At 38.5% G+C, this 25909-nt stretch overlaps 1 long non-coding RNA gene and 1 pseudogene across 1 annotated transcript; both read right to left on the minus strand.

Moving 5' to 3' along the window:
• Positions 1–5044: 5044 nt before the first annotated feature.
• LOC114319259 (acireductone dioxygenase 2-like) lies at positions 5045–6166 on the minus strand (annotated as a pseudogene).
• A 6006-nt stretch (positions 6167–12172) lies between these two features.
• On the minus strand, positions 12173–25829 carry LOC145797840 (uncharacterized). Its single transcript, XR_014339149.1, has 2 exons — positions 25625–25829; positions 12173–12388 (listed from the first exon to the last, which is right to left on the minus strand). It is a non-coding gene; the product is annotated as an uncharacterized LOC145797840 (long non-coding RNA).
• Between the last annotated feature and the right edge of the window lie 80 nt (positions 25830–25909).

Consider the following 25909-nt stretch of genomic DNA (forward strand, 5'->3'; position numbering starts at 1 on the left):
TTTCAACACAGTAATAGTCCACAGCATATTGAACAAAATCAATGATAAATTTATCACTGCATTAATATCACAATTCCAACACAACAATAGTGATAGTTAAATATACATTCAGTGATAAATTTATCACTAATTAATTTAGAAAAAAAAAAAATAGACGTCATTCACTCATTCACATTCACACTCACACTCACACTTACACTTCTACTCACTTATTCATAAGACACTCTCCTTCTACATACATATACAACCAACAACTAATAAATTTATCATTGAAACGTAAATTTACAACAGATATGTTTTTAATAATAAAAAGAGAGAATGAGAGGAAGAGGGGTAAGATCTGAAAAATACTGTTGTTTGAAGACATTTTGGAGTCAATTTCACCATTGAAACAATTAGATTGATGTAGATCTAGAACTAGATCGATGGATCGACGACAATAGAGTAAAGATTGGAGATGTACAGTGTAGATTGGTGATAGTTGATGTGGTTGGTGAATGACGGTAGTGGATTCGTGACAGTGGCGTGTAGATTGATGGCGGTAGTGAATGGACAATGATAGTAGCGAGTGGAAGATGACGATGGCGGTGGTGATGATGGTTAGACGACGATGGTGGTGGTGGTCGTAGTGGCTAAATGGTGGTTGTGCGGTGGCGGTAAACAATGGCAGTGTGAAGGTTTTGGAAGAGAGAGAGAGAGAGAGAGAGAGAGAGAGAGAGATATGAAAGGATTTGTTAGAGAAAACGACGATAAAAGAATTTGCTAGACAATATTTTAATGAGAACAACATAAGTAATGTAGGATTTATTGCTGCATTGAAAAAGTTAAGAAAATTTGCTAGTATTTAAGTCCATTTACTAGGACTAATTGATAGTTAACCCGATATGTTACTTATTAGGATGTTTTTGTAGCTTTTTTAAAATGGTTGCCCATCATTATTCACTTGGAAAATTTTATTTCTACATCAAATTTAGGGTAAATTACATTGACATCTCCTAAGATTTTTATTTAATACAAATCTTCCCCTCACATTCGAAAAATTACACTTATCCCCTGTCAAATTAAAACGACATATTTGTCCCATTGGCCTTAATACATATAAAATAATAAAATAATATAGATATTTTGTTCATATTATTTCAGGAGAAATAACAATCATCTTTTTTGGTTTAACACACACACACAAAAAAAAAAAAAAAAAAATTGAGTTTTTTTCGTATTTTTTATTTTACTTAATTTGTTTTCATATTTCAAGCAATTTTTTTTTTTTTTTAAATACATCAAATCTAGTTAAGAAGTATAATATTTTTTGATTTTTTTTTAAAATTTACCAAATATAAAAAAAAAATACAAAAATTGAATACATTAGCTTATTTTGTTGAATTCAATGATTTTTATAAAGTTGTGTATAAATTTTATACTTTTTAAATATGAAATAAAAATGAAAAATCATATTATATATAAAAATTTATATAAAAAATATCATAAAAATGTTGTGATAGTGATATTATTATAAATATAAATCATGTTTGTGGGTTTTTTTATTTTAAATTGAAATGTCACCATTAAACTATGTTATTATGTTTAAAAATTCTATATAAAATTTATAGTTGTATATCATCACTCGATAAGAATATGATCATGTAGAATTTAATGATGGAAAGTTATAAACATAGTCATGACGATAGGAAGAATAAATGGTAGGAAAAATGGCAAGATGGTCATTTAAAAAAATTTAGGGCATGACATCATCAATTTAGGAAGTAATTTGTAATGAGATTACAAATCTTAGGGATAGGAATGTAATTTTTCAAATGTGAAGGGGAGAATCTGTACTAAACAGAAACCTTAGAGGGTGTCACTGTAATTTATCCTAAAATTTATATAAAAAAATGTGACAAGAATGATATGGCATTATTGTAAATAAATCTATCTTTAATGGTGTTTTATCTTGAAGTGAAAGGCCCATATTTAGCCACATCATTATATATGATTTTTTTTTTTTTTTTTTTTTTTTTGTACAACATTCTCTTTTCACTCTACACCTTTGATTACAATGTTTGGGTCAATGGTTATGACCTATTATGTTGCTAGTTATGACACATTTTAATATTAGTTATAATTCTAGAGTTATTTGGTTATAACTCAATTTTCTTTTTCTTTTTTTTCTTTTTTTTTCTTTCTTCTTCTTCTTCTTCATTATTATTATTTATTTATTTTTCTTTGACTTCAACAGTAGTTCCCTATTTTTGAATGACAAAAAACTTGAACTCTGTTACAATTTAAAAAATCAAATTTAGAAATGAACATTCACTATGAGAAAAGTACTTTTTGTGACGGCTTATGGCGGTCACAAATAATAAAAATACAGTCGCAAAAAACGTTTTGCAACGGCTCATGCCACCGCAAATGGGAAACGCAAATGTGAAGGTGGCAAATACTTTTTGCAATGGCAAAGCAGCGATCACAAATTATTTGCAACCGCTTAAACTACTTATGGCGGCCACTATTTTGCCATCACAAAAAAAAAAAAAAAATACTAACATGTTTTTTGGTGACCATTTTGTCACCGTCGTAGATAGTTTTCAATGGCATTATAAATAGTACAATAATAGCTTTTTAGCAACGGAATTTTTTGTTGTCGCAAATAATTTTTTTTATTGTTAACATCATACATCATTTCTTACAAGTACAAGCACCTAACAAAATTCTTTAAAAAAATCTAGATAATGTAACGAAATTTACATAATATTCTTTTCATAAGCAATGATACAAGCACGTGCCTCTACAAACTCATGTAACCAGATTTACATAATATACTTTTCATAAATAGGACTATTAAGTTTATAACTGCATTCCACGAACTTATTCTATAATATCAAGTCACACAAGCATACCAAGCCATATGTAGCGATCCTAGTTTTGCCACTTCACTGAGTATGTCGGGGATCAAGCCGCCCAGTCAGCTCGCGGGGGTCCAGGGGGCAGCGTCCCTTGGCGGGTCCAAAGGCAGCGCCCCGACGGGGATCAAGTTGCCTGGTCAGCTCGCGGGGGTCCAGGAGGCAGCTTCCCTTAGCGGGTCCTAGGGCAGCGGTCTGGCAGGGTTGAGGGGCAGTGCCCCCGAAGCAAAAATGCAAAATGCATTAGAAGTTGCTTGTCCGCTCGAGCGGCCGTTTATGCGCTCGAGCGAAGAATGTTTGGTTCCAGAAGTTTGACCTGTCTGCAAAAATGTTGGGAAAGTGTATTTGACGCTCAAGTAGGGCTTTCCACGCTCGAGCAGACCATGTTATATCAGTTCATGAATCTGATATTTCAGATCACTTTTGTATATCTCTCTCTCTCTAAAAACTATTTCATCTCCCTTCTCTCTACATTTTCCTACGCCAAATTGGATCAAAACCTTGATTTCTCAAGATCCATTAGAGTTTTGTCATAAGTTCTTAATCAAAGTTGGTTAACTTTTCGAGAGCTTCGTTGTGTGCGGTGAAGATCGAGTTTCGACACCGTTGATTTTGGGGGTTTCATCTCATTTCTTCTTCAAAACTTGAGGTAGGGATTTTCTTAGAGTTATATATATATTTTTACAAGATCTATATGATTTTCGAAATCATCTTTCGATAGCTTTGAAAATTGATTATTGATTCAAAAGGTTGAGTGATTTTGAAAGTGGGTTTGTCTCTTATTCTTTTAAAATGATCTTATGGGTTTTGATCTTCGTTGATTGAAGAAAAGATGATTTTGAAAAGTTTTCTTTCAAAAGATTTGAGTTGTATAGTTTTTGTGAGAAAACCTAGAATTTGGAGATTTTTTTTTAAAGGAGACTGAAAATCCATGAATGATATTGTTATGTTTATTTTATGTGTCAAAATAAATAGATGTTTGGAAAATTTCTTATTTATATTTATATAAATGATGAAATTCAGGGAATATGAGAATTGTTGTTCATTTGGAAATTATTGTTCAAAACGTTGGAATAGTCTTGAAATAACTAACTGTCGAGGATACTTGAGAAGAGGGAATTGTGTTATTCTTTGGATAATGAATTGGAATAAAAGTATTTATATTCATCTTGTGAAATTGGTATATCAATTCATTTGATTACATTGAACTTTGAAAGTTGATTTGAAAACTTGTATTGAGAAAAGAATGTTGAGAAACAAGTTTTCATGGAATGGTTTTGAGGTAAATACATTGGTAAGTCTTGATAGGTGATGTAGATGATATTGAATAAGTTGGCCTGAGAGTCCGGGGTGAAAGACCGAAAACCCGTGCGGATAGGTGTCGAGCCTTCCTGTTAATACCGGTAAAAATGACAATTTGGTAGTACTTGTATAGTCTACTTGCAGACACCGACCTAGGGATTACCAGAGTCGTATTTACCACCCTTGAAATAAATTGTTAAGTTTTGAACAATTGAAATTGCATGATATCAGTGAGCATGATGGTTTTCAAAAGATGAAAATGTGATTTATCTCCAAAAATGACATAGCATGGCATGTGTATTTCATCTCTTGAGACTTGTATAAAATGTATATACTTTGTTAAGAATTTTCTACTGGGCTTTATGCTCACCCTATGAGATTTTTGTGTAGGAAAAGATGTGGTGATCCCACCCAACTAGGGGCGTGGAAGTATGTGTGTTGGGAGTACAATGCTCTCATTTTGCTGTGACTCTGTGTGTAAGCCGAGGGCTGTGTTTGTATGGGTTTGAATAACCGTTTTGTGTAACCAAGCTCAAGCCTTGAAAACTTGTAAACCCTTAGGGGTATTTATATGTTTATTTACTTGTTGTTGGATTAATGTATTGTTCCATAAAGAACTATTGTATCGTCTAATGTAAGTTTGGAAATTTATATTCGGTTTTCCTTGAAAGAGCCATGATTGTTGTCTTATCATTTGGGCTAGAAATTTGGGGCGTTACACCACAGGTAAAGTTATGTTTAATAGAGCCACAATAGTTCTCTCTATTTTTCATTTTTCATTTTTCACTTTTTTATAAGAAGCCACATAATAATTCCAAGTTTTTAAAAGCAAAAATCAGATTTCAAGCTGCAGCAGCATTAACAGCATGATTGGCAGCTTCCTTCTGCACAAAGTTCTCAACATACTCTTTTCTGCAAATAAGAAACCAACTTATTTAGATTAAAGGAAGGCTCCAAAATCTTGAATTATTCAAAAATGAAAAAGAAAAAAGGTCAAGCCCAACCTCACAGGTAGGTGATCACGAGGACGGTTGAAAGGAGTTCAAATAAAATCACCAATAAAAAGCCACATTGCCTACAAAATTAAATTCTTCATCAAAAACAAATTTATGTTTTTCTTGATGACAATAATCATTTTTTAAACATGGGCATCATTTTGCAAATGGTGTTTAGTTTGTAACTTGCTAGTGGGGATGATATGTAAAGAAGTCCAACAACAATGACTTAAAAGCAAAAAAACATGAATGCAATTGATTCACAAAGTTTTACGGTATCTAGCAAGTATTCAGTTATGGTGTATTGGCAGAGAAATCAAGAAGCTCTAATCCTATAATTTTGGGACTGAATCATTCAGGCAATTCAGGGACTATCCATCAATAACAAGAAACTACTATAAAAAAAATCTTTATTTTCTGCTCTTCCATAAAGATTAAGCTTCACAGGGTGAACGGAAAAAAGGGACTACTGCTTTGTGTGTGCCTGTATGATCAAGTAAAATCGCTATCGATATGTTAAGAAATTACCTTTAAATAATTGTTTGAATTGAGTGTAAAACGATGATAACTTCCAGCAGACAGGATAATCATTCCACCTTTCTTTACCAAGACACGGATCCAAGCATCATTACGATCCCTCATATCAAAATAACCTTCACCACAATGTAAGAAATTAAAAGGCCTAACTTGACAAACAAAAATTACAAAATAAATTCAAATCTCAACTAAATTTACCAATTCCTGCCACACAACGGATCTCTTCATCAGTATGAAGATGTTCTTCAAAAAGGGTTTTGATTTTCTCTTCATAGTTTGGCAACTTGTCTAGGAAAACCTCACAAAAGTTCTGAAGACAAATTTGCTACAAATTGAAAGCAAAATAAAGCAACAAAAATTTGTGCAACGAAATTGGTGCTGCTGTGGGACTGCAATCAACATATATGGAAAATTTAACATGCTAACCGCCATCAATAACGGCTTGTGAAATCAAACCCATGAGGCCTCACTACAGGAATTCGCACTTTTGTCAACTAAAAATTTAGTCGGCAAAAGTTCAATTTCAGTCGGCAAAAGTTATCTGCTACTAATTTTTTTGGTCGCCACTTTGGTCACCAATTGAGTGTCGTGAAAAGTAATTAGCGGCTAAAAAGTTTTTTAGTTGGGAAAAAGTTCTATTTGCCGACTAAATTTTTTGTCGCTAAATATATAATTACTGCGATTAATTCATTTAGTAGCTAAAACACTTTAGTCGCGAAAAGTCATATTTTCCCGACCAAACATGTTAGTCACCAATTATTACATTCAACGACCAAACATGTTAGTCGCCAATTGTCACATTTAACGACCAGAAAGTTTGGTCGGCAATTGGCACATTCAGCAACCAAATAGTTTGGTCGGTAATTGTCATATTCCACAACCAAAAAGTTTGGTCGGCAATTGTCAGATTCCATGACCAAAAAGGTTGGTCGCCAATTGTCACATTCCACAACCAAAAAGTTTGGTCACCAAGTGTCACATTCCAAGACCAAACATGTTAGTCGCCAAAAAAATGTTTGCACAACTAAAACTTTAGTCAGCAATTGACCGATTAGCAACAAAATCCTTTGGTTGCCAAAATTAATGATTTTAACGACTAAATATTTAGTAGCCAAATGTGCCCTCTCACCTACCTTATTTAGTCGGCAAAAGTATTACTTATCTTTCCCAACTAATCACTTGATCACCAAAAAAGGAAAAACAAAACCAAGATTTGGTCGCCAACATCCAACAAAATAAACATGTAATTCATAATAATCCATCCAATCCATTCAATATAATATATAATTTGCAAGCATCATTCAAATCAACTGAATCATGAACATTCGACAAAATACATAAATCATTCAATCCTGAACCTATTTAATGAAAGTCAACAACTATTATAAGTTTTCATCCACAAGTAATTCCAAACTACATATTCCTCCAATTGAAAATCCACTTGTAATTTATATAATCATCCAAGTCACATCCATCTAGCATAAAAATTTAAAACATAACAAGTACTTGTTATTATGTTTTAAATTTTTATCCATGCGCATCTATCAAAAAATATAACTAGTAGTCCACCTAAATATTTTTCATACACATCCATCCAAAAATATAACTACTATTCTACCCAAATATGTTCCACCAAAACATCTGTCCAAAAATATTTAATTCTTCAAAAAATGTAACAAATGCCAACTAGTCCTGTACAATTCAACTTCGTGCACAAGTTCATCCATTTGTACCAAATAAAAAGAAAAATAATGTCAGGTACTTTTTTATGAAAAATTTGCACATCAAACGATTTTAAAATTAGACAAAAAATGAAAATTTTTCATTTTCAATAAAGGTAACAAGAACAAATTATTGAACTTTCAATACCAGTTTGTAAATAAAACAACAGTATTCATATGTATGTATCCAGCCAACATTAAAATTCTATCAATATGATCATTTCCAATGTTGTTTGTCGTCTACTTTTAATACTAACCGCATTAGCCTCATTCCCGGAGTTTTTAATCTATGGTCTTTATTCAAATAAGGCTTCTTTTTATTGTTCTTTAAAGAAATATCTGTTTTTGTTACTATTTCAAGAACTATGTGGAAAATGTGGTGCTTTGATGCCAACACAATTAGTATGAATGAGCTTGTTTTATTTCCCTTATTTTCTTTCGATCCTGTCATATTATTTTTATTTATTTATCTTGGAAAGACAAAAAAAATTAAATCCTAATAAACCATCGATGTGCTTGCTGATTCAGCTTGCAAGCTCTTTGAAAATGACTAGTACGCATTAGCCAAAGAAAAGATTCATTCACTGTCTTCACTTCTATTTTATGTTATATTTGAATCTTATGCAAGTCTATTGTGTGCTAATAGACAGAGGAGCAAAATTAAACTCACTTCACCATTTTTAAATTTCATCAACATTTTTTTCTTCTAAATTGCAAATTATTTATTTTTCGTCCCTCATTATCTATGAAACACAAATTTTGCATTATTCAAATACGATTTAGTTGATAGTTAGACTTTTTGGAAACTTTTCTGTTTTTATATTATCTTCTGGTTGTATACATATATTTATATATATATATATATATATATTAATGAAGAATGTGATTGACTTAAATCCTTATCTTTGTTAACAATTGTGAAGGAGTTAATGATTCAACTAATAAATAAATGTTATATCTATTATTGCTTGCCAGTGGTCATGCTAGCTATCTTTTCTTAGATAATTTTGGTTCCTTAGTTTGTTACCTATTTCTCTAATTCAAATGAAATTTGTGTGATGATGTTTTTCTATGGTAAATGCTTCTTATGCTTGTAGTATAGGGATTCATCTAAGTTCCAAGGATACATTTTCTCTAGCTCAAGTTTGTGTCTAGTTATTTGCCATCTTCATTGTGACAGGTTGCAAAGTAGAGTACAAAATTCATTTTAACTAGTATTTGTGCAGCACTTATAGTAAATATAAACTACTATTAAAATGCATATTTGTCTTTTTAGAAACATCATGAAGAAACATAATGCAATCACTTGCAGCCATTTATGCCCACATACCACCTACAGAAATTTATTCTTTACCTAATTCTTATCAACTCTTAATTTCAACAATATTTCTATGAAACTGTACAAGCACGAAATAATCTTCTCGTATAATCCTGTTGATCAAGTTTGCACTCCTCCAAACATCGTCACTTTACTTCCTGAAAACACAAACGTGAGCTAGCCGGATACCTCTCCAATGCCTAAGTTAGCAAAATAGACAAAAGACAAAAGCTCTGTGTATTCGAGAATCAAAGTTGTGATACCTGTACATAGGTCTGGTTATGAGTTTTTATAGATTCTGTTTAGCACAACCCTAGTAGGATTCCAACTCTCCTTACATGAGCCCTCCTAGGAATCACACACCCTACTCACTATCAACCAAGTAAGATGGTTTGCACAATCCTAGTAGGACTCTACTCTCCTTAGCAGAGTCCTCTTAGGAATCAGAAAGGTAATGCTCCTCCTTCTACACCCTTCCCACTGTTTACTCAAGGGAGATGATTTTACCACGGTAGAATACCAGTACGACCGAGCTAACTTATGCCCACCGACATGCTCAACTCGGCGCTTCTATAGGTAATGCCTAGCTCGGTCCCGCCCACCTATACCTCGGCTGGGACTACCCAAACCGAGCTAACTACGGCCGCCTCTGACCGAACTAACAGAGGTAAGGTCCAAGTTGCAAAGCCCAATCACCTCGGCATAGCTCGGCCCATTACTATACCTGGACCCAGCTCAGCCCTAGTTCACAAAATCTCCCTCTCAATTGCCCCTTAATTCCATCTGCAGCACGCATGATTTGGGATTATTCTTCTCCAGTCGAGCTAAGACATCCAAGCCGACCGAACTAAAAAAGTAATTCCACCGAGCTCGTTCTCTACCGAACTACCGATTTAGAAACGTCTTTTCAACTACTCTGTACGTCGTTCCGCCTTTCAGGCACGTCTAAATTGCTTTCTATTCCTCTGGACACGTGGCTGGCTCCTACTGGTCAAGTACAGCTATCACAGCCATCTTCGTACTTCGCAAATTTGAAACAGTCCCGCCCATTTCCTGTGCTTTATACAAAAAACCTCTTTTTTGAATCACACACACCACTATTCATCTCCACTCCTTGCCTTCTGAGTCTCCATATCCACAACCATAGCACCTGCAAAGCTTGTGTTTTAGCTGGCAGCCTTACTGTTTTGACCTTCGTCCTTTCATTTCGGAGTTATAAGTAACTCAATCTTTTTCTCTTTCTTTGTTTTACTCTGTGAATATGTATAGTATAGAAATACATACATATGTTTTTCGAAACACACTCCTATAGTTTTCACACAAATGGGTAAGAGCCACTTAATCCCTAAAAGCCACATGATAAGTCCTCAATCTTACTCTAACTGGATTCACAAACAATCTATAATATGATGCTTTTGATCCAAAATAACACCACGACCGAGTTAGGCACCTGTTTTGCAATAGGTGCGTATTAGACCGAACTGGAAACCTCACCCAATGACCGAGCTAGAACTTGGAGCCAATTTTTGTGTTACGACCGAACCAAGAACCTTCCTGCTCAATGACCGAGCCAAAAACTTAAAACCACATCCTGTGTTACGACCGAACTAAGAATGGGCTGCAACCCCTTTAACCGAACTAGGGTTTATGCTTATTTATCCTTTCTCTTTTAGCCCGGTTCAGTGATCTGGGCATAACACTTTTATCTCCACTTTGCAGACTTTGACTAGGTTGGCCAAGCACACCTTTGTATGCTTAACCGAGATATTCAACGTCATTTCGACACCGAGCTAGACTGCCGTGATAAATTATAAACAATCTAAGTTAGATGGGCAAATACTAGTTCTTAGTAAACTCACGTGGGGCCATTGCCGAATTTCGCAAGGACTACAATATTCCTGACGATGTCCATCTCTCTTTAGCCGAACTAGATACCACGTCTTGAGGCAAGCCGGGCTTCGTTCCCTTCACCGTAACATCCATTGTTGAGGCCGGTCTCCGATTCCCAGTTCAGCCATTGATATGCAAGTTCCTTAGCAGACTAGACTATGCCCAACCCAACTAAACACAAATTCTTATAGAATAATAAATGGCATTGCCGAGCTAAACCGCTTTCTTGGCCTCAACCTCGGATTGGCCGAGCTTTTTCACCAATATTCGCTTGGCCAAAATGACGACGGTTGGGTGCATTATTTAAGAATACGAAGAGGCCAAGAAAAAATAATAAAAGAGACACCGGACAAAGACTTGAATGACGATGATTTTTTCTGAGTTTCTGGTAACTTTGAAGACCAGGAAGCCCAAATACCGGGCTACAACATAAATTGGAACAAGGGGACTGCTGGTAAAGATACCTCGGTTCTATTTTTGTTTTGCTTTTCAAGGCTATAATTTTACACCGTGCTAACCGCTGTCTTATCCTTCTTCTATGCAGATCTAAACCAGCTAAAATCACAGTACCAGTACGCCAACCAGGACACCCTTCACGCCACACTTCGGTACCGTCACCGGGGTTGGGCCGAGCTACTGAACTTCGAACCAACATACAGATACAGCGGAAGGAGGAAGACCAGGGTAACCGACTTCCTTCTCGAACCATCACAAAAACCAGATCCAACCCTTCCCCAAATCAACCTCATTCTCTTAACCGAAGAACAAGAAATGGCCAAGCGTCGAGCTGTCCGAGCACTGATCACAGAAACAACTCCAGCCGGCGAGGTTCAAACCGAGACATCACAAGCCGAACAAACACAAGAGGCTGTGGTGGCCCTACCAACAGCCCGAGCCTCCTCATCTCGGCCAAGCAAGCGTGCACCCACTTCTTCGACCGAGCAGTAGCGGTTGATTGATGAGGAGGATCACGTGCTTCCTGGAACAACACAGCCGAGCCCCGAGCCTATCCACACCGACGAAGCTAGCCCTTCAGAATGGGCACCAAAAATGACTTACAAGAATCGGGCTATCTCGGACACAGACTCGGTGATTGCAGACAAGGACCACACGCTTGCCTTCAACCTTGCTAAAAGCGTGTGTCTGCCAGCCGACATAGAGCACCACGACCACTTGACCGAGCTCAAGGCCATCCGCTCGGCAACTAAGTCAATGGTGCTGGTAAGTGCTCCATTTGTTTGTTTTCCAATTTATACATTTGTTTGCTCGGTTTTAATCATTGTCTCTATCTCTCCTTTCGCAGGCTATGCAAAAGAACCACATTGCTCATAAGCACGTTGTCACGACCCCATTCCACCCCTAGTAGAATGGTGCCATGATGGCCAGTAATCCGAGATTACCAAAAGCCAACTCGCAAATATTCATACAATCAGAGTATACATATGGGGGTTACATGTTCGGAAGCAATAAATTTAAATCTAAATAGTCCATAAGAGCTATGCATAGATCAAATGAAATGACGTACATTTTAATATAGTTTTACAACTTGAATACAGATAAAGTAAAGTGCATGTTACATCTTGACCAAAAGGCTTTTCAAGCCGACATATACAAAAGACATGAAATAGAAAGCTAAGAAGCATAATCTTCAAGATGCTAGCAAAATATGAATCCGAACACAACTTGCAAAATACATCTAGGCGTCACCGCCTTCTTGCTCGTCACCTACATATATATAAGGAGAGGGTGAGCTTGGATACTCAGTGAATGATACAAATAATAAAGGTTTGAATGAATATTATCCGAAATCTTTATCAAAACAACACATATCATAGCTTGTACAAAATCAAGAGACGAAGTAAGTTCATCTATCAAGTCTTTCAAAGCTTCAAGGGATACTTACTAGCATCAATATAATACAAGGGATGACATTCCTAACAAAACAAGAGAATAATCGACCGGGAATCGATTAGACAAACCCACCCGTACAAGACCGTCGGTGGCAAGGGAGATATCTCAAACAAGGATACTAGGTGCATTATAGTCCCCTAGCACTAAGGACTTTCCAAGAATGTCATCAAAACAAGATAATACTTAATACAAAACTAGGGATAATCATTCATACTTAAACAAATACTTTTCTAAAACAAAACAAAGCAGAGCTTTTATCAAAACATTATAACATAGCTTTATTAAAAATACCACTCACTTAGCTCTTCGGGTGAAGGGCTTAAGGCAAGAATCCAAGACCTACAAATACATGGCAAAGTCCACTGAATGCATTTCAAGAAGACAAGAAATAATGCTCAAAGATGGTTGTGCAATGCATCCTTAAAACAAGCTCTATATGAGCGTAAATGATCCCGGCATTTCTTTCAAAACTAGGTTAAGACAAAGTAAAACATGTGCTGGGAGTTAAAACACTGTTTTTCATCTCAGGAAAGCATGCTGGATACCAACCAGGTCTTGGCCGAGGTCCCACACCTCTTGGTCGAGGTGTGGTCCCGGTGACCACATTAAGGAAATAAAGTCTGGAAAATCTGGGTTTCCCTTTGAAGAACATGAAGAATATGAACATGAAAAACATGAATGCTAAAATCATAACTTCTTTATTCAAAATCTGAGATTTCATGATATGAGTTCAAAAACATGGACGTGGGTACCCATACTTGAAGGTTCTATGGAAACAAACACAAAAACATGGATCTTGATACAAACTTTCGGATCAAAACGTGGGTTTTCTTGAAGAACATAAGAACATCATTTTCTCTTTCTAAAACCAAACTTCAAATCAAGGCATGGCTCGTGAATCATGCTAGATCATGCAATGTGATCAGATCAATATAAAAAACAACAAGAGTAGATTAAGACTCTAACCTCAAAACACGAATCCAACAGTTCAAACTCTAAGAATCAAGCTTGAAAATCTATTCTCACTCTAAGAACTCCTTCTTCCTCTCTTCCTAGAGTTTCTCTTTCTTCTAGGACAAAGATATAGCAAATGATATGTTTTCTCTCCTGCTGGCTGACTTAACCCTCTGCTGGGACACGTGGCACTACTGGATTGGATTTCCTCAAAAAGGTGCCTGAGTGAAAAGACAAGGATATGACAAAGTGTGTATGACAAGTAAGGTGACAAGTTCACTCTGACAAGGCAAGGATCTCGGATCAAGACATAGGCTTCGGCAAGTATGGTCTCAATGATCTCGGCTAGGAAGGATAACACTTGACGTAGTTGTGCCACACCTCGGCCTAGATGTGCCCCACCTCGGTCTAGGTCATACTAGTCCAAGAACAAGATCACTAGGTGCAGGGATCAAAGATCTAGGACGTCTAGATGATAACACCTCGGCCCAGATGATATACATCTCGGCCTAGGTAATGCACACCTCGGCCTAGATGATGACATCTCGGCCAATGTCCTAGGGTGAAGGTGGAGGTCAACCAAAGTGGATTCCAAGATGGTCCTATGTCACGCCTCAAAATTCGGACAATTAAATATTATATTAGGACTAACCCCAATCAATATTCTATCATCCAAATCTTAGAGGTGAAACAAAAAAAAAAAAAAAAACTAAACGCTACCCAAGCCATCCATCATAAATTCATAACTAACCAATACCTCAACATCAAGGTAACAATAAATAGTCAAAACAACTTAAATAAAGTACGGTTACAAACCATGCCAAATTATTCCAATATTAAAGTTATAAAAAAAATAATAATAATAAATACATAAACTAATATCAACCCTAAGCTCAAGAAAAGAAAAGAAAAGAAATTCAAACGACAAGTCCAACACTATAGTAAATCTACGTCACCACCGTAGCCTCAACTAATCCTGCAAAGGAAGCTCGGCTGCGCTCAAACAGAACGCACCTGAGTTGCCAAGAGACAAAACGGGTCAGTATACAGATATACTGATATGAATACAAGATTCAACACCCACGTGTCCACCAGACACAAACAAAAATACATTAAATTCTTATTACGGGACAAGACAAGTAGTTCTAATCGCACGGAGATGAATGTGTAGTTTCCCGAGATACGGTAGCATTTAGTTTCTTGTCCGTACACAACGAAATATAAATTGATTATAAAATAAACAAAATAGAAATAAAAATATGGTGGGTCAGCCCTGTATGAAAAGTTAGTAAGACCCACCATCCTGCAAAAAAAATAAAGTTAATATAAATTAATCATAAGTAAGCTGCTGAAAAAGTATAAAAATGTACCGTTTCATGCTTAAATAATTTGAATTGACCAAAACTCAAAGAACGAAAGTTGTACAGAATCAAATTTCCTAAAATGAAGCGTGAACGAATTTAACAGAAACTGAATAGGTTGAGAGAAAAACTTGATATAAAAACCTAGACGGATTTCAATCGAAAAATCTGAAACTGAAAACGAACAGAAACTATCCTAAGATGATTTTTTTCGAAAAAGTTCAAAACACGAAAAGTGTGCAGAATAATGTTTTACTTCAGTTTACGCGAAACCAATAAAAATGAGCTCGTTTCGTACGTTAAAACAGCCTCTAAAATCTGCATTGTTAAAATAAATCAAAACTATAATAACCAAGATTATCTGATTATAAGTTCTAATTGATCTTTTTAATAAAAAGTTAAAACACAAAAGTTGTCTAGAATCACGTATACTTGCCTCTTCTTAAATTTCATAATTTATCGAGATCGTTTACTATTTTTCAAGATGTACAAATCAGTACAATTCACACTATACTAATAAACTCATAATTAAATTCTTTGTACCTTAACTCCACCACTTCGGCCCTCCCCTTCCGGCCTACACATATATCCCATGTGCCTCTCGTATACCTAACACCGCTCCGAAGCCAAACTTGCACGGGGATATCGTCCCAAGTTTGACTCACACTCCCCGGATGGTTAGCATATACGTACGTGCGCAAATCAAAGCACTCGTCTACTCATGAGAACGAGGCAACAATAAATATATACACAATATCTCACACATGAGAATAAACATAACAATGTCAAGCCTAAGGCATTCAAATAAATCTCATAATCCTCACTTTTTTTTTTTACACTCTTTCTCACCATCACTCAAATAAAACAACAATCCATGGAGTCATGGTGGAGTATAAGGAATTTATCTATAGGTTCCTAATTAATTTTAATTTCATATAACCATGAGTGTGATTACAATCATAAAATAAATGCATATAAAAACCTAAACATGTCATACACAATTAATCAAAATAATTAAATTCATCAATCAACAAATAACCCAAAACCTTACATACACAACTAAACAAAATAATTAAAATCAATCAATCATGTAAAAACCCTAAACCTTACATACACTACTAATCAAAATAATTAAAATTAATCTATCATCTGTATATAAATACAAAATTAAACTAATATCAAATAAATAAATAAAAACAAGAATTAAACATAAATCAAAGAAAATGAGGTTTGTACTCACAATATTTTTTTAAAGATCGAAAAAATATTTGCAAAACTAAAGGAGCCACCAAAGGAAAACTCTAATCCTTTTATTTTATCCTCTCCTGTATCTCTCCCCGTTGTCTGCCTTTTTTTTCTTTTCTTCCCGTCGCTTTCTTCTTGATCTCAATCAATCTCTCTCTCTCTCTCTCTCTCTCCAACGGCTTTTTTTTTTTTTTTTTTTTTTTTGTCTACTTTTTCTTTCTTATCAACTCTAAACCTAGTTGATTACATATTATATTATAGTAAAACCTAATCCTATTAGAACTTAATCAACTATTATACTACATAATACAATACAATTATAATATATATAATATAAATATAAGATTAAATATATACATATATATAACACCCCTTTTTTTATTATATATATAACAAATATAAATATTTAAATATTTTGATTAATTATATATAATTAAATAACACTTTAAATTAATTAATTACCACATTAAATATCACATTAAATTCTCATGTGACCACACAATTAATAAAGTCAAAAATAAAATAAGATAATAATAACCATAACAATAATAAATAATGACTAAAGAAAATTAGGGTCGCTACATCCTAGGTGTAAGAGGTTCAAGGGTGTGACCTAGGCTTAACGCACCAAGCAAGGAACAAAGCACACCAGTAATACACAGGTAAATCACACAAGTACAAAACAAGACAGGGACCTTTACTTAGGCAAAACAATTCAAAATCTACAAATGCAAGCTCATCAAGACAAAATCACGCAGATGTACATGAACGTGACTAAAACGAGAATGAGGGTCATTACACGCATGCTGGAGCTGCGCAAGACAACGCGGCTGGCTGTGGCAGATGCCAACGCTAAGACGGCCGAGTTGAACGAAGCCAAGCAGAAAACAACCAAGCTTGAATCTGAAATCGTCCGACTTACCGAGCTGGTCAACGCTGCGAAAGCAAACAAGCAGAAGGCTTTGGCCGAGAAAAAAGATCGCTACTTGCGTGAACTGGCCAAGCTTGAAAAGAAGAAGGATGCCGAGATCACCGAGCGAAACAAGAAAATAGAGGACGCTGAAGATAGGGGTTACAAGGAAGGGGAGGCCACCTACATCCTGCAATGTGAAGCTGCAAAAGATATATTTTTCAAATGCGGATGGAAGGCACCTGCAACAAAGCTCGGTTACGGCCCAGAAACCGAGGTCTTCCAGAACCCTTCTCCCCACTTCATTCCAAGTTATATTGCGGACTACACCAATGTCATTCAAGAAAAGTTGCTTCAAGAGAGAGGGAGAAAGAATCCCCAAAGCCAAACAACGCCCTACCTGTTACCAATTATCACGATCTCCAGACTGCTCTGTCAGCTCGGGTGGAGCCACCGGTGCCAAGTACGATTGATGATGCGCCCGTGACCGACCTACCTGCTGGAATTGAGCTACTGAGTAGTGAAGCTCGGGTTGACCTTGATGTAGATTTGGATGATCTATTTGCTTGATCTTGTTTTTCTTCTTTTGAAATTGTAACCGGGCTGACGCCCCACCTCTTGTAATGCACATTTTTCAAATAGAATGAAAAACTGCTACTTTCCAATCTTTTTGTTCGATTCATACTCTGCTTGTAATTGCCTTTCAACTTTAATTTGTATGTCTGAACTCTTTGCTCAGTTGTCTTGTCTTAATTTTTATGGCCGAGATGTCCATCTCGGTCAAGAGCTTTGTAATTTCTTTACTATATGTTGGTTATACTTGCCAACCTTCTTCAACCTAGATCCTGAACTCGGCTGAAGAGAGCTAAATGTTGGTCATACCTGCCAACCTTCTTCAACCTAGATCCTGATCTCGGCTAAAGATAGCTAAATGTTGGTTATTCCTGCCAACCTTCTTCAGCCTAGATCCTGATCTCGGCTGAAGAGAGCGAAATGTTGGTTATTCCTGCCAACCTTCTTCAGCGTAGATCCTGATCTTGGCTGAAGAAAGCTAAATGTTGGTTATTCCTGCCAACCTTCTTCAGCCTAGATCCTGATCTTGGCTGAAGAGAGCTAAATGTTGGTTATTCCTGCCAACCTTCTTCAGCCTGGATCCTGATCTCGGCTGAAGGGAGCTCAATGTTGGTTATTTCTGCCAACGTTCTTCAGTCTAGATCCTTATCTCGGCTAAAGAGAGCTAAATGTTGGTTATTCCTACCAACCTTCTTCAGCCTAGATCCTAATCTCGGCTGAAGAGAGCTAAATGTTGGTTATTCTTGCTAACCTTCTTCAGCCTAGATCCTAATCTCGGCTGAAGGGAGCTTAATGTTGGTTATTTTTGCCAACGTTCTTCAGCCTAGATCCTTATCTCGGCTGAAAAGAGCTAAATGTTTGGTTATTCCTGTCAAACTTTCTGATTGCCCCTTGCTGGTAATGATTGAGAACAACTTTTACAGTAGAAAGAATTATGCTGAAAAAAACTACTTGTTTTATTTTGAAAAAGGGAAAAAAATTACAAATATCTTAAGAAAAAACTAAAAATAAAATAATTTGAGATTGGCAATATTCCATGGCCTGGGAATAGCCTTGATGTCTCCATCTTCCAAGTGATATGCCCATTTTCCTGCTAAACCAACTACTTTGTATGGTCCTTCCTAGTTAGGTCATAACTTGCCGTCTCCAGGTACCAAAGTGTTGCCCATTACTTTGCGTAATACCTAATCCCCAATCTTGAATTGCCTCGGATGCACTGTTTGGTTATATTTTCTGGATAACTCCTGCTGGTATGAGGCAATGTGAAATTAAGCTCTTTCCCTTCTCTCTTCTGCAAGGTCGAGTTCCAAGGCTATGGCTTCTTCATTCAAGTCTGGGTCAAAATTTTCACTTCTAAAAGTGGAGAGGCCTACTTCCAGTGGGATTATTGCCTCCATGCCATAAGCCAAGGAAAATGGCGTTTCTCCAATTGATCGCCGAGGTGTGGTACGGTAAGCCTATAAAACATGAGAAAGCTCATCAGCCCACTTGCCTTTGGCTCTCTCTAACCTTCTCTTCAAACCATCTAAGACGACTTTGTTTAATGCTTCTGCCTGGTCATTCGCTTGAGAGTATGTTGGTGTGGAGTTATAGAATTCTATCTTGTATTCCTCACAAAAGCCCCTGAAGATTTTGCCATCAAACTGAGTGTCGTTGTCAGACATTAGAGCCTTGGGTATGCCGAATCGAGTTATGATATTCTGCCAGACAAACTTCTTAACATTTTTCTCCTTTATTGATGCGAGTGCTTCTGCCTCCACCCACTTTATGAAGTAGTCTGTTGCTACGAGAAAGAACTTTCTGTTGCCGGGTGCTATTGGAAGTGGTCCCACTATGTCCAGGCCCCACATTGCGAAAGGCCATGGGCTAGTTAATAGTAGAAGCTCTCTGGCTGGTTGATATATTTGGTGTGCGAACTTCTGACATTTCTCACACCTCTTGACATATTTCTCTGAATCTGCTTGCATGTTTGGCCACCAATATCCTTGTGAAATTGCTCTGTAAGCCAATGATCTTCCCCCTTGATGGCTTCCACATACGCCTTCATGTATCTCGAACAAAAATGCCTCGACCTTACTAGGATGGACACATTTCAAGTAAGGTCCTGTGAAGGATTTTTTGTAAAACGCCAATGATGGAGAGAGCCAAAATCGCTGTGATTTTGCTCTAATTTTGTTAGCCTCTTTCTTTTCTTCAGGCAAGATGCCGTCTTTTAAAAACACTATGATGGGGTCCATCTATGAAGGGCCTAGTTCAGCACAACATACCTCAACTACTTCGGGTTCTTCAATGTTTGGTCTGGGTAGGAAGTCAATCAATAATGGATGTGGAATAGATGTATCTGCCATTGAAGAAAAATCTGCCAGCTCGTCTGCTCTACTGTTCTCTTCTCGGCCGATTTGTTCTATCCGAACTACTTCGAACTTCATGATCTCCTTGCTGACTAACTCTTAGTACTTAGCCATCCTTTCATCTTTTGCCTCGTAGTCACCTGAAACCTAGTTTACTACCAGTTGGGAGTCACTATAAACCATTAGCTTGGTGGCCTTCATGAAAAGTGTTAATTTTAGGCCTGCTAACAGTGCTTCATATTCCGCCTCATGTTGGATGCTGGGAAGCCAAGGTTGACTGCCTGTTCCACTATTAGGTCATCTAGTGAGATGAGGATTATGCCAAGTCCTGCACTGTGCCTATTAGATGCTCCATCCATGAAAAGCTTCCACATTTCTCCGACGAATAGTTTCCAGCAAGTAGAGCGGTCGGATGATGTCTTGGGGTCATGGGTGTTGCTGATGTTCTCTTCCAAGTCCATGCCTGCTGTCGGGGTTTGATTTTCACTATCTAACTACCCTAAGTCTTTAATTTTTGATGAGTCCTCGCTGGGAATAGCGTGGTTTGCCCCTTCCTTCCTGTCCTCAATCCTGTATGGTTTGGAATGTAGCTGGGCATCTTGTTTTAGGGGCTGCACAGTTCTTGCGGCACTTTCCCCCCTCACTTCGATTATATCAGTCAAGTCAACTGGGTAGATATGATGGCTTCCTGGTGTAAACTCAGCCACAAAGTTTGCTAAAGCCTGGGCCTTTATTGCTATTCTGGGTTGAAACTTGATATTGAATTGCCCTAACTCCACCGCCCATTTCAAGATTCGTCCAGAGAAATCTGCCCTCTCAAATAAGGCTTTTAATGAAAAAGCCGTTAGGACGATCACGGTGTGGGCATGGAAGTAATGTGACAACTTTCTCGAGGCCATCATCAAAGCCAATACCAATTTTTCCAATGGTAAGTACCTGGTTTCGGTGCCCAGCAAGGTTTTGCTAACATAAAAGATAGGCAGGTGTTGGATTCCTTCCGCTCTTACCAACACTGCGCTGACTACATGCTGTGAAACCACTTAGTACAAAAAGAGATCCTCTCCTAGCACTGGGGTTACTAACAATGGAGGAGAGGTCATGTAGTCTTTCAAGCTCTCTAGGGCACGATCGCATTCTTCATCCCATTCAAATTTCGCCTTCAAAGCTTGGAAGAATGGTCGACATCTGTCGGACGACTGACTTATAAATCAGTTGAGTGCGGCTGCTAGGCCAGTGAGATGTTGTACCTCTTTGACTGTGTTAGGCCTCTCAAGATCTTGGATTACTTTGATCTGAGAGGGGTCAGCTTCTATACCTCAATTGGTTACTAGAAAACCTAGGAATTTGCCTGATCCTACGCCGAATGCACACTTCGATGCGTTTAGACACAGCTTGTTCTTCTTCAGAATTTGGAACATTTCATCTAGGTTCTTGAGATGGTCCTTCTATCCTTGCTTTTGACCACCATGTCATCTATGTAAGCCTTCATTGTTCTGCCTAACAATGGTTCAAACATTTTGGTGACCATTCGTTGGAATGTAGCCCCTGTGTTCTTTAGGCCAAAGGGCATGACCTTGTAACAATACAATCCTCTAGGCGTTGTAAATGATGTGACCTCCTGGTCTGGTTCATACATAGCGATCTGATGGTAACCTCGATACGCATCAAGGAAGCTAAGTCGGTTATGTCCTACCGTCAGGTCCACCAGTTGGTCTATCCGTGGTAGAGAAAAACTGTCATTTGGACATGCCTTGTTGACTGTCTTGTAGTCCACTCAAACACGCCATTTTCTGTTCTTCTTTGGCACTACAACCGTATTGGATATCCACCTAGGATAGTGCACTTCTCTGATGGCTCCTACCTCCAGTAAGTTACCCACTTCCTCCGCCGCTATCTTTGGGTGGTGGAGTGCCGATCTGCGAGTGTGCTGTATAATTGGTCTGGCAGTTGGGTGGATATTAAGTTGGTGGCAGATGAAGTTTGGGTCAATGCCAGGCATGTCATACGGTGTCCAGGCAAACATTTCGATGTTAGAGGTTAAAAATTCCATGACCTCTATTCTCTCAGTGCTGGACAAAGACGAGCCGAGCAAAAAGAACTTTTCTGGGTTCTTTTCATCTATCCTTACCTCAATCAAGTCTTCCACTGCCTTCTGCTCTGCTGCTTTGCCGACATTTGCAAATAGTTCGTTGCTTTCTAGCCCTTCCACCATCTGAACAAACCCTTTTGCAGCACGGCTGCCGTTTACTGTGACGAAACATTACTTCGACATGATTTGGTCTCCTAAGACTTCTTCAATCATGCCGGTTTCGTTAGGGAATCGTAATGCCTGATGGTAGGTTGACACTACTGAGCGTATGGCATGCAGCCATGTTCTTCCCAAGATTATGTTGTAAATGGAAGGGACCTTCAATACCTAGAATTCCACCTGTTTTGTCATGGTTCTTGCCGTAACTGGGAGGATTATCTTGCCTATTAGCCACTCTGGCATTGAGTTGAAACCGACAAGGGGAGATGTCACAAGTGGCAAGTCTTTGTCCTCCAATTTCAGCTATTTGAAGGTCTCGTAGTACATTATCTCGCATGAGCTTCCTTGGTCAGTCAGAATCTGCTTGATGTCGAAGTTCTTGACGCGCAAAGTCACCACCAGTACGTCATTGTGAAGGCAATGTAGCCTTGCTAGATCCTTATCTGAGAAGGATATGACGTTCGTGGCCTCTGTTCTGCCCTTTTTGATGGTAGGTTATGCACTTAATACCTCTCTCAAGTGCTTAGCCTTTTTGATCATCCCCCTGAGTTCACATACCCGCTCAGGTTCGACGATCCCATGTATAACGTTGATTATGTCTTAGGGTGGACCGTTGACCGACATCCCGTTTGGTCCGTTAAGGTCCTAGGGGACTGGCTGTGTACCCCCTTCTATATACTGATCCAAGTGTCCAGCAACCACTAACTCTTCTAGATGTTACCTCAATGGTATGTAATTCTCAGTGCGGTGCCCCTTCTCATCATGGAAGGTGTAACACGACCTCTCGTCATAGCCCCTTTGTGCTTCTCCCAACTTGGCAGGCCGCCGAACGAAGGGTTCATTACGTATTTTGCTGAGAATCTGGTAGATAGGTTTATTGAATACTGTGGTGATGGCAGTGCGGACTCTTAACTTTCTTTCTCTGGGTCTTCTCTATTGGCTCGGCTGCCTCACCCATTCCTGCTTAGTTGTTCCACCGTGTTGACTTTCGATGTAGCCTTTTTATCTGGCATCGCTGTTGTGCCAGATTTTGCTTTAGCATGGGTGCTATCTTCCTCTACTCGGATATGTTGATGTACTCTCTCCATTAGGGCCTCCATCGTGAGGGGTGGCATCATTGTCATTGGGTTCCTCAGTTTGTTACCGACTGGTAAACCTCGTTTATATTGTGCAATGGCGAGATTGGTAGGGCAATCACCAATCTGGTTGAAGGTCTCCCAATAGTGACCGTTGTAAGACCTCAATGTTTCCTTTTCGCCCATGTCAATGGAGAGTAGCTGGTCAATCTCTACTGGTGTCTTGGTATTCGTTCTGAACCTAGTCACGAACGTTTCTGCCAACTGTGCCCATGAGGCTATGCTGCCTTTTGGCAATCTTTCGAACCAGGTTAGACCTAGGTCGCCAATGGTAGATGGAAACAGGATACACATTAGGGCCTCATTTCGCCGATATACTGCCATAACCTGGTGAAAATGGCTTAAATGCATGTAGGGGTCTGTCTTTCCTTCATAAGTGGTGAATTTGGGCTGGTGGAAGACTGAAGGTAGCGGTGCGTTCTCAATTGCCGGAACGAACGGCGAGCTCTATAGCCTTGCTAATACTTTATCCGCTGGTTCGTAAGCAAGGCGTGGTATTGGCATTCCTACCTTGACACTCCCATGTGTCCTAGGGACCAATCGCTATAGGGCTGAAACTCTGTGCGGGTCGCGAGCCCTGGTATCCTCCTTCCATCAGGCCCTCTCCTCAAGTACTGTTCGTAAGTCCGCTAACCTAGGCAATACCGTGTGCCTGGATATCGTTTGGTGCGTATGCGAGGGCCGATAGCTGCTTCCTCTGTTTGTGACCTTTCAGTCCTCGTTCTCTCAGACTTGGAGTAACGAGTCCTGGAAGTCCTTGATTGAGTGTTGCCTGTTCTAAGGCTCCTACTTTCTGTTAGCGATGGTGTGGTATGTCTATCACGATCTTCCGGGTGGTGAGGGAGCGTGTTGCCTTTGCGCCCCTCTCCTGTCGCCGCCCATTTTCCCTTTATCTGGCGCTTCATTGTCTCCATGTCCGCCACCATTCTCCTTATTAACTTGTCTTGCTCCCTTATGCGATCCTCCAGAACTTGAGGATCCAACCTCCGCCTCTGTCTTTCTGGACTTCGAAAGCGACGGGGACTAGTGCCCCGTCTCTCCCGTGTGTCCCTTCGGGAGTTCCGTCGCTGGGGCTCTAATTCTACCATGGGTGGGATAGAAGGCAAACCTTCGCAGCTCCCGCCCCCCTCCGGGGTTTGCCCGTCAATAGCATATTGCGACAAATCTTCGTTGTGCGCCATTGATTTCAACTAAAGAGGAAAACTTGATCAAAAGGTTTTGTTCTTTGTGCAATTCCCATAGACAGAGCCAATTGTACGAACACGAAATAATCTTCTCGTATAATCCTGTTGATCAAGTTTACACTCCTTCAAACGTCGTCGCTTTACTTCTTGAAAACACAAACGTGAGCTAACCAACGGGTGTGTGCCGGATACCTCTCCGATGCCTAAGTTAGCAAAATAGACAAAAGACAAAAGCTCTGTGTATTCAAGAATCAAAGTTGTGATAACTGTCCATAGGTCTGGTTATGAGCTTTTATAGATTCTGTTTAGAACAACCCTAGTAGGATTCCAACTCTCCTTACATGAGTCCTCCTAGGCATCACACACCCTACTCACTACCAACCAAGTAAGATGGTTTGCACAATCCTAGTAGAACTCTACTCTCCTTAGCAAAGTCCTCCTAGGAATCAGAAAGGTAATGCTCCTCCTTCTACACCCTTCCCACTGCTTACTCAAGGGAGATGATTTTACCATGGTAGAATACCAGTACGACCAAGCTAACTTATGCCCTCCGACATACTCAGCTCGGCGCTTCTATGGGTAATGCCTAGCTCGGTCCCGCCCACCTATACCTCGGTTGGGACTACTCAAACCGAGCTAACTGCGGCCGCCTTTGACCGAACTAACAGAGGTAAGGTCCAAGTTGCGAAGCCCAATCACCTCGACCCATAGCTCAGCCCATTACTATACCTGGACCTAGCTCGGCCCTAGTTCACAAAATCTCCCTCTCAGAGACCAAGTTCTTAGATTATTAACTAACCATTACTTTTTGACTAACACAATAAAAGACTTCAGAAGATATTTGGAACAAATCATGAGTAACATATTCTTTGGGCTCATGTTGAAAATAAGTTTTCTCGTGGGCATATTGTCAAGCATATGGTGTGCACATTATATACTAACAAACACCAGGTGAATACCATATAAAATCAATACAAACCTCTGCAAACCAAGGAAGTTGAAAACCATAAATAGTGCCCACATCATGTCCCCCCCCCCTCCCCCCCCAAAAAAAGGGAAAAAAAACAAGGTTTATGACAAGAACATACCAGATTGTGCACTGTGAATTCCAAATTGGAAACAAGATTTTGGGAGCTGATCTCTTGGACACCATGAATTCCAAATTGCAGACATATATATGATTCAAATTAAAGCTAGAGTCCACTGCTTTACAAGACACAGATATAGACTGCAAGCTCTATTAGTCCACCACTTTGCAAGATAGAGATATAGGCTTCAATCTCAGTTGGTTAACCTAGAATTATGATAGAAAAATCAGGGCAAATTAGAGAATTTGTTGCGTTAGATTCACAACACCTTCCATTCTTATATAT

Source organism: Camellia sinensis, chromosome 1 (genome assembly GCF_055761805.1).
Source record: "Camellia sinensis isolate YWXY chromosome 1, ASM5576180v1, whole genome shotgun sequence".
In the NCBI taxonomy this organism is placed as follows: domain Eukaryota; kingdom Viridiplantae; phylum Streptophyta; class Magnoliopsida; order Ericales; family Theaceae; genus Camellia; species Camellia sinensis.